The sequence below is a fragment of the Dermacentor silvarum genome, chromosome 4 (genome assembly GCF_013339745.2).
Source record: "Dermacentor silvarum isolate Dsil-2018 chromosome 4, BIME_Dsil_1.4, whole genome shotgun sequence".
NCBI classification, from domain to species: domain Eukaryota; kingdom Metazoa; phylum Arthropoda; class Arachnida; order Ixodida; family Ixodidae; genus Dermacentor; species Dermacentor silvarum.
The window spans coordinates 114,171,622-114,184,421 of record NC_051157.2 but is presented as its reverse complement, the minus strand read 5'-3'; the positions used below and the strand labels follow the sequence as shown (position 1 = coordinate 114,184,421).

Sequence of the window (12,800 nt, the reverse complement as noted above, 5' to 3'; positions counted from 1 at the left end):
CAGCTCACAGGTATAGGTGCTGCAAGGCAGAGCCATGGAGCCAGTAGTCGGGGTAATTCAAGTTCTCCAATTTTTGTAATAATGATTTAATCATGATATATATATATACATACACACACACACATTAATTCATTCAGTGGAGGGGGGCACTATGCGGGCCATGATGCGGGCACCCCATCCCCTAAAGGTTGCCAAGGTTTTAAGCAATTTCTTTTAAAGACGATAGTCTTTCTTGGGGAACTTAAACGCTGAAAATTTGGTCTGTGTGTCTGTCTGTTTGTCTGTCTGTCACCCGATTCAGCCACCCAGCCAAAGTTGGACCACTTGCTTACCGCCCACACTACTTAAACTGGTACGGCTGTTCATACCTGTGAACGTTATCGATCACAAAGTAAATATTACGCATATCTGAGGCGCAACATTACTAGGTAAGTATTAGGAGGTGTGTTCCTTTAATAGAAAATACATAGATACGTAACTCTAAAGACCCTAGTTTCTTAAGCTGCGCTGAAAATGCCATGCTATGCGCGCCGACGAACGTTCCCCGACTGCGCGCCGACGAGCGCCCTCTGCCATGGAGGAAGGAAACCCTCTGCACAAGCTCATGTTTCCCGATGTATTGCCAGATGGCGCCCATGTCTCACGCAGCGCCTCCTCAATTTTATCAATGCCAGCCAGATGCGGCCGATTCAACATAAAGCAAGCGCTGTCTGAGGCGAGCAAAACATAAATGGCCGCTTGATGAAATAATGCGGTAAAATGACATCTGCTCAAACAAACCTTCATGCCAGGACGGAAATGGTACGAGAACAGCATCACGGGTGGCCGCGGATCAGACCAGCACTCATTTAGTACGGCCGGCAGAAGACTATCGTCTTTCGACGACATTTGCAGCGAAGCACGCAGATACGCGGCAAATTTTATTGCGATAGCAATTATATGGACACTCAAAAGCAGATTTCTGCCGTCGGCGTCGCCGTCGCTGTCGCCGTCGCCGTCGCCGTGAGGTTCCGTATGACGTCATTTGGAGAAGAAATCGGCGCCGCGCGCCGAACGCTGTATGTGCGAGTGAAAGGGTGCGAGGGGCGCGTCTTTCACGGGGAGTGAACGCACGGCGGAGAACAAACGCGCGTTCTGCGCCGTGCTCGCTTAAGGGCTGCAGAAGTAGGCGTCTCTGTTCTCCTTCACAATCACCATGTATGTAGAGCAAACGCGCCTTCTTCCAACGAGCGAGAGGCCGTGGGGGAGGGGGAGGGAAGGGAGGCGACGTTTAGCTGCGGCACGCAGTGCCTATTTATATCAGAGGCTCCGGCAACAGTCACCAACGCCGCACGCATTTTGAGCGAACGCGGGCAAAACGCCGATGGCGTCGACAACAGTTCTGCGTGTTGTTGCTACCAAAGCCGCTCACCTTACTTCGTATGACATTGCTGTGTTGCTATCGCATTCATTGCTTCGCCCTTAGGGCGAAACTGTGACATTTTTTTTCCCCGGCCCGCACTGGCAGAAGGTGGTGCGCTAGCGCAAATTGCGATTTTCCTGTATTATAATGATACTACATTGATACGTAATGATGATACGTATTATAATAAAACCCGACGTCTGTGACGTGTTTTCGGCTCCCGCAATCGCGTACGGCACATTCACCCAGCAAAAGCGTAGCCTTAAGCCCCAACCAGACGTACGCGTTGGAACGCGTCCGGTGGAGGCGCCGTGCGCCTGAGAGAGATTGTGGTTGTGAGGAGGAAGAGGCGCTATTTTCTGCCTCTTCCTCTTCACAACCACAATCTCTCTCAGGCGCACGGCGCCTGCGGACGCGTTCCAACGCGTACGTCTGGTTGGGGCTTTAAAGACTCTGGTGTTAGATCCAGAGGCGCCACCCTATGAATTGGTGATTTGGACAACCATAGACCTTAAAACCAACTAAACGGTAGCGTTATCTGTTGTTGCTTCTGTCACAGCCGCTGGACAAAATACGCGGCAGGCCGCACCATTTTTTTTTTTTTTTTTACGCAGCGGCCGTGCTTTTCATGTAACGTCGACATATGGACGAATACATCAAAATTTGATTTCTCCGAGGAGCAGTGGGTGCGAGAGAGAAATGTGGGGACTTTTTAACCAGGCTTTAGCGCTTCGGATTTAGCGCTTCGGATTCGGAATCGCATACAATGCGCGCAAACGTGCTCCCTAATGAGAAATGATTTTTGAACTTTCAGCGGATTGAGCCGTCCGAGCGGTTGCATTTGTACTGAGAGTGCTGAGGATGGAGAAATATCGTGTGCGAAAGTTCACTTGCTTCCCTTTGTCATTCACCTCTTTTTTTTTTTTTCTCTACAGTCTATTCAAGAGTTTTTTGTGCTCCGGAACCCGTTCGCCCGGCTAGCTCAGTCGGTAGAGCATGAGACTCTTAATCTCAGGGTCGTGGGTTCGAGCCCCACGTTGGGCGTGTTTTTTTTTTTTTTGCAGAATTTCTTTTTAAAAGTTGTTTCAAGTTTCGCGTATATTTTTTTTTCTTTTTTAACTCTAGTAATCCACGCGTAGCAATGGTTTGAAAGCAATTTTCGTGTTCCCCAAATATTTTTTTTCTTTATATTTCTTTTCAGATGCGTGATCGGTTGCTAAAAGCGCTCATTCTACCAAACTTTGAGGCTGCCCTAGCTGTAACATTTCAGAAATGATTTTTCACTACAAAGTTAGGGGAAGAGAGAGAACTGTTTATGGCACCGCACTAAATAGATCACAACTTTAATTTCATGCAATGCAAATTTATGTTTATACGGACGCACTCACGTCGGCACATGTGCGATGTCTCGACTACGGAAGCGATATGCGATTCAAGCATAGAGTTAATAAATAACCAACTTAGTTATATGTGACACGTGTGTGACACGTGTGTAAATACTAGGGGTATGCGATCGAATACTCGGATGCAGGCGCGGATCCAGGGGGGATGTCCGGATGTCCTGACCCCCCCCCCCCCCTCAGATTTCTGCATCGCCCTCTCGCTGACAGGGGTACAGTACACTGTAACAGGGGGATTGCCCTGTCGCAAAAAAAAAAAAAAAAATGGCCACCAGCATTCTTCAAAAGTATTTTTGGCGAGTACCAGTGGTATCAGCCATGTAGAAGTAAAGCTAGCTCGCTCACAAGCTTAGTTGTATTCCGTAGGAGTGTGGTGTCGCGAAGTTGCCGTAGTTATTTTTGTAGCGTTAGCTACACTGGCCTAGCCAAGCCCGTTTCGCGAGGCACATCAAGAGCCGTGCTGCGCATGCGCAAGGATCAGTGATGTCACACGGCTTGCGCACCGGAATATACCGGAGCTCTACCGGAGCTACCGGAGCCGGCACCTCTCGCGCACTCCGCCGCCGCCGCGCGCGGATCACCGCCGCCGGTCTGCGCATTCCAGAGGAGTGACGTCGTAGCCGTGGTAGACGCACTGGCGCCGGCGCGCGCTCGCTGTGCAGGCAGTGCGCTGGAGCCGCTGCGCTTCTGACTGGCGTTTGCCTGTGTGGTATAGCCATGGAGAAGGAGAGCGCAAATGCTGCTCAACAGCGCAGAAGAACGGAGAAGCTTGACTCATAAGAATAATCTTATCTTAAGAATAATCTTAAGAATAAGCTAAGAATAATCAGCTGAACGTTTGCTAACGCTACGTATATCCTGGCATAGCCGAGATAAGCCACTGCAACTTTTTCTCATGAACACCTTGGACCTCCTGGTGCCTGCCGTGCCTTACTCGTCCCGTCGGTGGCGTCGAATGATCGAGGGGACGTCCCTTTTGCCAAACACGCCGAGGTCCGCTCGAGCGCCTTCGCGCCTGATTAACTTAGTTTCCCCTTGGGGTGTCAACGGTTGCCTCATTGGCTGTCATCGGTTCCGCGACCAACCTGCTTAATGAAAGAGATCTCTTGCTGAAGTGTTCATATATAAATAATAACAACTAACAGCTAAACTAAGAACTACGCATAGGCAACTTTTTTTTAACTGTAGCACTCATTGTGATCACAGTTACACGTTGACAATATCCAGTACGAGCACAGTGCCGTTCGTACGCTACAAGTTTTTCATTGTAACTTCGCAGTTTTATTGTCGTACATTAAGCATAGGAGGCTCAAGCCCGCCGGATCCGTTTATCTGAGTGGGCGTTCTCGCGGAGCGGGGCGAAGCCTCGAGCCGCGGCTGCGAAGTGGGGGAGCGTGACGTCAGCGGCCAACGCCAGCGCGCGGGCCTAGGATGACGTAAGAGAAATGGGAGCAGTGCGCGCCTTGTGTAAAAGGATGACGTTGCGTGGGAAACAAAACATGAAGACGCTGGCTCGCGCTCTCGCCTACTACGCCACATCGTTATTCTTATAGGTGGCGTCTTGAGTCTTCATACGCGGTGATTCGCATATCGTAAACAACCAGCGTAGTGGTTGCTGCGTTGGAGCGGAGCGTTACGCCCCTATTCAAGAACGTTCCTCTAGTCAACACAACACCACGACTCACGAGAGAAGATGGCACCGCCATCCCTTCACAGAAGTGACCACAGAAGTGGTCACTGAGCTTCATGATCATTCACGGTAATTCATGAGAATTGTCGCGTCTTTATTCTCGATTATTCTGCTATCTCGGAGCACGGACACGCTAGAATAATTCTTCCGACTGATACTGTGTAGAAACTCGACTGTCTCTAAGTTTTCAATACAAACATACCCACTTATTGCAGTCAACAAAAAATAATTGTTGAATTTTAGTTAATTGGGCTGCTCACAGCGATAATTATCAACTCACTTTGTGCCCCCCTAGCCACATAACTTATTTGTACAGGTGGTCTTCGCGTGCCTCCCAGTGCCTAACTTTAAGAAAACCATAAAGCTTAGTTTTGAACACCCTGTATTATCAGGCGCAGCCGCCAAGCACATGGCTGTATTGGGTAACGTCCTTTTCCTATAAGCTCGGAGAAACCGATACCTGGCTTCACTACAGGTCTTCTTCCTCTTTCTGGGGTTTTACGCGCCAAAACCAGTTCTAATTATGAGGCACGCCGTAGTGGAAGGCTCCTGATTAATTTTGACCACATAGGGTTCTTTAACCTGCACTACAACGCAAGAACACGGGCGTTTTTGCATTTCGCCTCCATCGAAATGCGGCCGCCGCGGCCGGGATTTGATCCCGCGATCTCTTGCTCAACGCCTGAGCTGACTGAGCCACCACGGAGGGCTACAGGTGTTGCTTTAGCCGTATAAAATTCGGGTTTATCGTGAGGAAAAACGGTAAATTTCGGTAAATAAGAAAGGCTACTATCATCATCATCATCATTGACAGAAGCTGACCCCCCCTCAGAAAAAACCTGGATCCGCCCCTGCTCGGATGTACGAACCGAACAGTGCACGTTCCAATAATTCGTCGTTTTAATTTGTAAGGTTTAAGGAATTTTTAAATATCCTCTGTTGCGGATAACATAATTCTACTTCTTAATTGAGCTGGTTTATTCAGAGAGGCGGACGTACATTACTTTCACGAGAAATCGAAGCACATATTCAACTAATTAAGAAACATCACTAATTATCTTAATTAATTAATTTACGGCACATATGACAATTTATGAACTGTATAGCCGGTGATGTTTGCAAGGTGTATCCACTCGGAATGAATGAATTTCCAGAATGACACCAGTTTGGAGATATGCGCCATATCAAACTCGCCGTAAAAATGCACTGTTGCTCTACTTATACGCTCTTTTGTGCATAGAAGCACAAACGTAACTGGAAGCCGTCATGACTCTACATAGACACAAAAACCCCGTACTTATTGAACTGTATTCTGCTCTGTGCAAGGCATACCTGTCTCACCAGCATATTATTATATGCTGGGTGCCTGGCCATAGAGGCATCGAGGGCAATGTTCTGGCTGATCAAATGGCCACATCAACTACATCGCGAGCCCTTAACCCTACCGCTTCTATCCCTGCCACAGATCTCAAGCCCTACTTGAGAAAGAAACTTCGAAGCCACTGGCAGCGCTATACGAACAATAAGAGCGAACAATAAGCTCCACTTAGTTAAGCCACAGATAGGTCCCTGGCATCCCGTTACGAAAATACGAAGAACTAATGTCCTATTCTCTCGCCTGTGAATAGGACATACATACGGCACCCAAAATTTTCTCTTAACTGGAAATGACCCGCCAACCTGTGGTAGATATGGAGAGAGGCTTACCGTGCTCCACGTGCTCGTGGAGTGCAGGGAAGCCGAAAGAGAGAGAAAAAGACACTTCCCTCTAGCGTACCAGTACCGTCTCCCTCTCCACCCCGCTATGTTTCTTGGCGACGAACCTCTGTTTAACACCAAAGCTGTTCTGGATTTTCTGAGCGATGTTGTGCTGCATGTTATTTGCCCAATAGTTTCGTAGCGCGTGCTCTCTTCAGAGGATGTCGCCGCGATAGTAGTTTTGCATAGCACGCGCCTCCAGGCCCTTACGTTTTCAAAGGGTCTGTCAAGGCAGTAGTGCTTTTTAAAAAGATTTATCTGTGATATATTTTCGTCTATCGTCATTATCTTACAATTTGTTTCGTGATCGTATATAGTGCACCTCATTAGCCATTGCCATAATTTTATTGCGTATACATTTTACGCATTTTACAACGGTTGTTTTTAGGCCCTTTTACAGCTATATATATACGACACATCTACATTTCGCAATTCATTGCTCCATTGTCAACTCCTCAACACTGGCCTGGCGCTCTTTGGCCATACCAGGCCCTTGCGCCATTAAACACCATACATCATCATTACAAACGTAACTGGAACGCCCATGTATTTCGTCTCGCACCTTGAGAAATATCTCGAAACTGGTAAATGTCTCGAAACTGGTCTCGAAACCTGGAAATTAATTTTAAGTGGATACGTCTTGCAAAACCATCTGCTACAATTCGTAAATTGCAATATATGTGCCACAAAGTAATTAATTAAGAAGGCAATTATTAGTGAATCTTCCTTAATAAGTTCAACATGTGTTTCGATTTCTCGTGCTAGTAATATCCGCCTCTTCGAATAATACAGCTGACAAGAATTATGCTATCTGCCTCAGGCGATATAAAAAAAATCGTATAACTTAAAAAATGATCACCCTGCATATTAGCGACTAGAGTTACTGTATAGGCTCTTTTAGCGACAAGCTTTCCGGAACGACTTGCGGCCGTTATCACATCGTGGCTACACGTGGCCACGGTCAAGGAGGTTGGCCACGCTGTCATCCCGTTAAGCCTATTCGGAGCTGTGAGTCGTCGGGTGTCGGCCACCAAAGTTAAGGTGTGGTGCCGAATCAGCGCATGCAGATCTATTCGCAGCGGTCGCACAACGCTCAGAAAGCCGACAAACTGCCTCGCCAACGAAAGCGAGCGTACAAGATTACCATTGTTCATAGCCACCATAAGTGTTTGCGAAATACCGTATATACGGCGGCATCTAGTTCCGAACGTCGTATACATGTAGATATGGAGGAAGGTTCGTAGCCACAGATCGGTATCTTCTCGTATAGCTTCGAGCTGTCGCAGCGCGCTGGCAACGCTGGGTAACGTAAGCAGAACGTCACCGAGCAGAACGTCACTCAGCAAAGTTGGTTCTTTATCCTATGACGTCACCTCGAGAGGCGCGGCTTTGCGCTCGCTGCAGCCTCCCAGTTTCGGTTTCGCGCGCTCTGATAGCCGAAATTCGTCGTACTGCAGTACCGCGGGTAATCGCATTTTTTGAGATCTAAAAGTTGATATGTGGCTTGTACGGAGAGCTCGCGTCGATTTCCCAATTACGATGAACCCGCTGAAACTAAAGGTTTGCATAATTAATCTTAATTAATTAGTCAACTTCTCAAATATTATAGTTAGATGAAAAGTGTCAATGAGAAAATTCTAGAGAAACATGAAAAACTCCCGATACAGCTTTCTGTTGCTCAATGCGTGCTGTGTATACAGGGTGTCCCAGCTAAAAGTAGCCATTGTTTTAAAAATGACGGAGTGTGCTAGGAGGCTCAAACCAACTCAGTGGTGTTGAAGATCCGGTGTCCTAGTCTGCGGTATTTTTTGTTTTTGTTTCGCAAAGTCAGTTAATTAGTATAAACTAATTGCCTAACTTTTTAAATATTGGCTTCATCAAGAAAGTGCCAATACGAAAGTTGTAGATCACATTTAAATATGGCTGACTGGTGTGTTTGCAACTAACTATAAGTACCATTGATGGACCTTCTTCTAATTACCTTTAAAGAAAGCCCGCGAAATACAAAAACAACCACGTGATAGCGCCATTATTGCAGCGCCCCTAGACGACCACACACACACACACACACACACACACACACACACACACACACACACACACACACACACACACACACACACACACACACACACACACACACACACACACACACACACACACACACACACACACACACACACACACACACACACACACGCACGCACGCACGCACGCACGCACGCACGCACGCACACACACCATACAGTATGTTGGTGTGTGTTCCCTGGATTTCTAACTTACCAAACACGTGTTTAGAAATCCAGGGAAAACAAGGGGAATGCGGGAGATGGCGATTCAAGACGATGAGTAACACGAGAACAAGGTGAGAGCAGGAGCCAACGTTTCGACAAGTGGCCTTGAAGAAGACAAGTCCACTTGTCGAAACGTTGGCTCCTGCTCTCACCTTGTTCTCGTGTTACTCATCAAACACGTGTTTGAGGCATACCTCGTTCGCCCGGCTAGCTCAGTCGGTAGAGCATGAGACTCTTAATTTCAGGGTCGTGGGTTCGAGCCCCACGTTGGGCGGTCTTTTTGTGTTGACGCATGCCTTTTTTCCCTTTAATTTCGTCTGCTACTTTCATCACCGTGAGGTATGCCTCGTACACACTAGCGGAAAAACGCGCGCGGCGCGCCGCCGGCGGCAAGACGCGCGCCGCGAAAGCAGCCGCGAAACGGGTTTTTGTTGCCGCGGCAGGGATCGCTCCTGGACCGATTTCTTGCGGTTTGCCGCGTGCCGCGGATGAAGGAGACCAATGAGAGCGGCCCGCTTCCGTGACGTGCGCGCGGGAAACTGGTGCCATGCGGACCCGCCCGACCGCTTGTTTCTCGTTTCGCACTATCATCTGCACGCGTGAGCTCCCGGATAGTTCGAGAAGGGGAGAGGAGTCTAGTCTGTCACGTGATTGCCGCAGCGGCGCGCCGCCGGTTGGTGTGGCCGCCCTGCCGCTGCTGCGTTTTGCCGCCGGCGGCGCGCCGCGCGCGTTTTGCCGCTAGTGTGTACGTGCCAGTATAGATGTCGGAACGACCGAATATGCCTGCGAGCGTCACATGTGGGGTTATAATATAATCCACGCGTCACACCTAATCGTCGCTACTAAAATTCGTCTTATTGTTCACGAGTCACTAAAAAGAAAAAAAATGGTGTGGTTTAGCTTTGGTTAACCCTGGTTGATAGCGAAGCTTCACTGCCCTGGTTAGGGCCATTGTCGAGCTGTGGCCGAGGTGTGGTTTCGCAATGATATACAGCCATGTTTGCAATGAATACAGTGTTTATTCAACTTTTTTTATGCCTATGAAGACACTGCGGCGATCAGTAGTGAGACTTGGTTGAAACTCGCAGCCAGGCCCAACTCGGGCAACGGCGGCAATGTCTCCTTTCAAAGCTCCGTAAAGGCCTAAATATAGTCCGACGTAGCGTGAACGCGCACACACGTTATGGCAAGTTGGCGAGAACAACAGCGGCTATAGTTCGACCGATGGTTCGACGTACTGGCGCCGCAAGCGTAACCGGACGCGCGGCATAATCTAAATGCAATATGGGCCGTAAGGTAATCAGTGAAAAACTTAATTAGTGAATTTTTAATTACTCTATCAATTTCTTGTGCAAGTAATGTCCGCCTCTTCGAGTATAGACCAACTCATGAACTATAATTGTGTTACCTGCGAAGGCAACCTTTAAAAATTTTTGAAAGGGTTCACTGAAACACCCTGTATAAGCAAAGAAGGTGCATACATGCGCGCGCAATCATTACACTCACCGCATGTGCAGGAATGCTGACGGAATAGTTGAAATCGCAAGACGGCTATCACAAGCCAGAGAAACTATATGAGAAAACCGAATCTAAGATTTGAAATTCGCTTTTGTGAAGTGAAACCAACGAAACGCTTACGCAGGAATCACCTTTTTTCATTATGTGAAATTCTTCTATAACGTATATAGCAATTATCGAGCCAACGCATTCCGGGTCTTTCCTATAGCAGCCGCGTGTTATCAAACTGCGGCATGCAGCCGCATGAGGCACAGTGGAACATATGTGTATAAATCTACCTATAGCCTATCGATGTCGCTAGCAGTTTTCACGCTAACCAGTGTCACTGGGTAGTCGAATGGTTACGGCATCGGCCTGCTGTGCTGCGCGAACGGGGTTCGAAACCAACCGTTGGACCAACTTGGGTCAGTGGGTAATTGGGTATTGTTGCGTCTGGCGGTCCCTCGGGACAAAGGAGGCCGGCACCGACTCAGACGCACCAACCTGGCGCCCTTTCTCGCGGCCGAGAATCCGCCTTTTTTTCACGGCGCTACGGCGCATGCGCCCTGCCCTGGCGGATTAGTCGCGAAACGTTTTGGACGGGTCGCGCGCGCGGCCGTGCGGCCCCGTCTCGGGGGAACGTTCACCGAAAAAAAAAAAAAAAAAAAAAAGCGCTCGCACGCGCGCTACTGCAAGTGCAAACTCGTGCTGTGTACCTCGTTGAAACTTCACTGGTAGCTCGACGTCGGTGCGGTACCGAAAACGTGCGTAGCGTAAGACTGCAACTCCACTTCTAACAGAAAGCGGTGAGGGCTTCGTCTAGACTGCATAGGGAACCACGTAGTTGCCGCCTTGCATTGATGGCTGTAATAGAAAATTTATAGATAAACACCTGCGTTACACTTGGATGACACTTAAAAACACGTTGCTGACGAATACTTCATGCAGCGTCGGTCCTCGCTTGCTGGTAGTGGCAGCGTGTGGCCCGACTTCACGTACTCGTTCAAGGCGCGGTAACACTGGGTCGACACGAGACCGACAAGACGCGCACGCCTACGATTGGCCGACCATTCAGCACTGTGTCGCTGAGACCATTTTATCATACCAGGCCTGCAACACGTAACCGGCGAGCGCGAGTTGTCGTACTGCGATGGGCTTTCTTGTCGACGGCACCGATAAAATCAGCGTGCCGACCATCATTCGGCCGAACCCCGCGCGATCGCCCGTCGAACCGATAACGCGATAGCCGCAACGGCTTCGTTAGTATATATAAATAATCGCGCTCAAAGTGATTCAAGACATGCCTACGAAGTTGAAATGCACAAAATTCGACCCTCTCAATCCGTGCACATAAGTTTGAGCCAATGTTGATCCTGTTCAGCGAAGGTTAGGCCTGGCACCGTCGAGTTCGCGCACCCGCTACCGGCGGACCGGTACTGAAAAGTAAGCAAGTTATACTGAAGGAAACTGTTTTTATAGTCCAATTCTAGTCTTAGCGATTTGAAATAAACTACCCTTCGCTTCGATCGCCGCGTACACAATAAACTGCAAGCGGGGACACAGCGCTGTGCCCAAAGCCTGTGCCAACATCTGTACGTCACCGTTCCCGTAGGCTGCCGGTCGTATTCGCGACGTAGATGGGGGGGGGGGGGGGGGGGGGGGGGGTTACGTGTTGGCATGCTGACACATTCCTTAATTCCTGCGATGTACTCTTTATCTCTGCGTCAAACCCGAAACAAGAGACGGTACATGCGGTACAGCAGCGTAAACAGCCGCTTCGCTCAGTTATATACCAACGGTGTCAGCGATGGCATCCGCGTTTTTGCAGTAGAACAACACGGCCTTTAATTGAGCGCTTATGCGAGCACAGTTTGCTCTAATAATGCTTTATGACACGCGCAAACTAACTATCGCGAAGTTAAAGAAAAGCGAGAATCAATAATAAATTAACAGCGCAATATTTGTAACTGGATCACAGCCGCCATTGTTTAAGTGGCTCAGCCGCTCATACTGACTCGTCTCACGATGGAACGACGCGGCTCATATGAGCAGATATGTGTGTTTTATTCTACGTTTTGACAATCTTTCATAGCGCCTTTTCATTTATGCACCTTTTCCCCCATTTTTTGACGCTAACAACGATCTGTGGCTGTAGATGCCGATGTAAACAAATGCATGGCTTTGCAAAATTCGACGCGGAAGGCTGCGCACTCGAAAACATCTTATTTATGCGAAATGTCTAAAGAACGTGTAAAAAGAATTACAAAAAAAAGCGAGGTGCAAGTGCAGGAGTTAGCGCCAACAAACTCCAAAGCAGCCACTACGGCAAAGGGAACTCAGCGTGCCTTTATCGGCCGCACTGTAAACAAAACAGCACACTCAGGCCTGCTCACCCTACATGTATATAGTTGATAGTGCTACATGGCTTCCAGGAACGACATGCTGCCCCCCAGAAGCCATTAATAATTATTCGCGATCCACGAAACGCACAACCGATGGGCACTTAACACGGGCGCAGGTTCACAAATCAACCGGCGAAAGCCCCAGCACCCTACCAAAACGTTTCCAGCGGCGCGCGGCAGAGGGCAGCACAGGAAAATGAAAAAGGCGGATTGTCACCTGGAACTGAGGGATTAGCAGTTGGTCTGCAGGCTACCTCATGCGTCGCTAAACGGCAGCGTCGCCCTTTGGTGCGGTTCCGTGAATTACCAGCGCCGCCCGAACCACGACGAGGCCTGGCGCCCTTTCGAGACAGCGCC

The 12,800-nt window shown here is 48.8% G+C and overlaps 2 non-coding genes across 2 annotated transcripts; both read left to right on the top strand.

The window, feature by feature from the left end:
* Positions 1–2,373: 2,373 nt before the first annotated feature.
* Trnak-cuu (transfer RNA lysine (anticodon CUU)) lies at positions 2,374–2,446 on the top strand. The gene has a single exon. It is a non-coding gene; the product is annotated as a tRNA-Lys (tRNA).
* Positions 2,447–8,745: 6,299 nt separating this feature from the next.
* Trnak-cuu (transfer RNA lysine (anticodon CUU)) lies at positions 8,746–8,818 on the top strand. The gene has a single exon. It is a non-coding gene; the product is annotated as a tRNA-Lys (tRNA).
* The last annotated feature ends 3,982 nt before the right edge of the window (positions 8,819–12,800 follow it).